Below are 2,500 nucleotides of genomic sequence, written 5' to 3'. Positions count from 1 at the left end.
CAGTACTTTCCAACAGTTAGTTGTTCAATAACTGCTTTTTTTTAGTAAGTCTGAATGAGTGCCAAACGTTGTGATAATAATGAGGTAAAAGAGCATGAAAAGGATAAGAAACCCGAGTTTCTTTACTTGAGGTTACCCAGGACGATACAGACACCATTGCCGTTACTCCTCAGAAAATATTTTCCATATCAGCAAAGTTTAGTATTTTATGCAAATTTATTAATTTATTTCATAGATTCATAGTATTTGGTATAAGTTAATGATTATGAATTTAGATGCTCTTAATATTAACTATCATCACTGCTACGTCGGAATTTCAAAAGATTTTTTTTTATGAAATGATTCAGTATTGTTAATAAAGAAGCCCGGGGTGTCATCAGGCCAAAAATCCTATTCCCACAGAAATACACGTACCAAAACATTATAATGTTTTCGATGTTAAAAATTCTAAAGAGGAAATGTAATCTGTTATTTAAACTGAATACGATCATGAAAAAGAGAAATAAGTGATATGGGGCTTGAGATCACAAACTCCACTAATAAGTGTAGGCCTACGTGACTCCACCCAAACAAACTTTTTCTTCATCCTTTTGGACTAATTGTAACACCAAATATTGATTTTGGATACAAATGATGATGTTTTGTATGGAATTTCTTGGAAACACAAATTAATTAATATTGTATTTTGTAACGAGAGAAGTTTCTTAATAATAGTCTTCCTGTCGTAAACATCGTTGGTATTTTCTATTCAACAACTTCAACTGAATATATAGTACGATTCTCGTAAACGAAAGAAGCTCTTATTTCTTTACTTGCTACGTGAAAGTGAAGAGTTCGGAAAGCAAAATTGAAGAAAGGAAGTCGGAATGGAGAAATGGTGTAAGGCTGAAAAGAATAAAGGAAAAAAATATTGCAAACAAAATATTTCATTGTGGGATAAAAGGCTTAAGAGTATTGCATCCGACTTGAAATCCCTCTTTGTCTTTCTGGGTATCACAGGTTGTCCAGACTTTCTCTTTTCATCATCTTTATCCTTTCCTTTTTCCTTACTTTTATCATCCCTATCCAAAGTCCTCGAGGAAATAATAGCTAGCACTCGTCTATCGGTCTAGACTCTAAAGCTTCGTAGAGGGTTTGTTACAGCTGGTGACGATATGTAGGCCTACATATTAAAAGAGCTCTTGTATATGCATAGAGAAGAAGAGATTGGCATCACTTCAGTTTCATATGAATTCCGTGTTTTTTTTTTTTTTTTTATATAAGTAGTGAAGGCCTAATATCTTGAGGCTTAATTCCATTCAAAATTATCCTTTTCATCTGAATAGTTTTGTCTGTGCGTTCGTTTGTATAATTAAACACTTATTGAAAGTTCACCTTTAGCCAAAAGGACTTTATAGGTCTAGGGTGTTTTGCGTCCCTGTTTTCAATTCTTTTTAAAGGTATAAGATTGAACAAACGATCTCTTCCAAAGCCTTTGGACTAAGAGTAGCATCAAATATAGAGTATGGATACAAATGATGTTTTGAATTGTGTTTTTGGAAGCACAACTCGAGATTATAGTTTATAAATGAGAAGGTTTTCAATCCTTATGAATGTTCCTGCTGTAAACTACCGTGATATTTTGAATTCGTAATAATAATAATTATAATTATTATTATTATTATTATTATTATTATTATTATAGTCGATTTGTTTAGCGGTGCGTGTTTGCGCGACTCGCAGGGGTGCCCTTTTAGCTCTGAAAAGTTACCTGATTGGTCGGAAGCATTTTTGTCCGAACACCTTCATTGCTCTCAAATAATTACCAAGTAATGTGAATCAAAACTTATATACTAACCTATATTTCTCCATCAAATATATTTTTTTGTCAATAAACAATGTTAAAATATAAATATACTATAAAGTATCGTCATGGTAAGTCTAAATTTAATAACACAATCTGCCAAAGTCAACGACAGAAAGCTTGTTCTCGGATGCACACTGCATAATTTTGTAACTTTTCGCATATTTCAACACAAATTGGGATAAACTACGCTAAGAATAAGAAAAGCATGTTATTATAAACTTTTTTTTTTTTTAATACCAGAATCTACTAAAACGTGGAATTAATAAGACTCGCTGTTGGTGGAAATAGCGGTAAGGTAAAAGCAGGACCAACTTAGAGTGGGTCCTGGGTAAAAGGAGCATTCTACTGTCAAACACCGGAGCGGAAATGGAAGGGAAAAGGAGGTGTAATGCGATTATGAATAGGTTTTTATGTTGAATATATATATATATATATATATATATATATATATATATATATATATATATAATTTATATATATATAGATATGTATATATATAAATATATATAATATATATATATGTATATATATAATATATCTTCATATATACATATATATATGTATATATATGTATATATATATATATATATATATATATATATATATATATATATATTTTATGCATATATTTATATAAGTATGTATATGTATATC

Source organism: Palaemon carinicauda, chromosome 3 (assembly GCF_036898095.1).
Source record: "Palaemon carinicauda isolate YSFRI2023 chromosome 3, ASM3689809v2, whole genome shotgun sequence".
NCBI classification, from domain to species: Eukaryota; Metazoa; Arthropoda; class Malacostraca; order Decapoda; family Palaemonidae; genus Palaemon; species Palaemon carinicauda.
Note: the sequence above shows the minus strand (reverse complement) of the source record.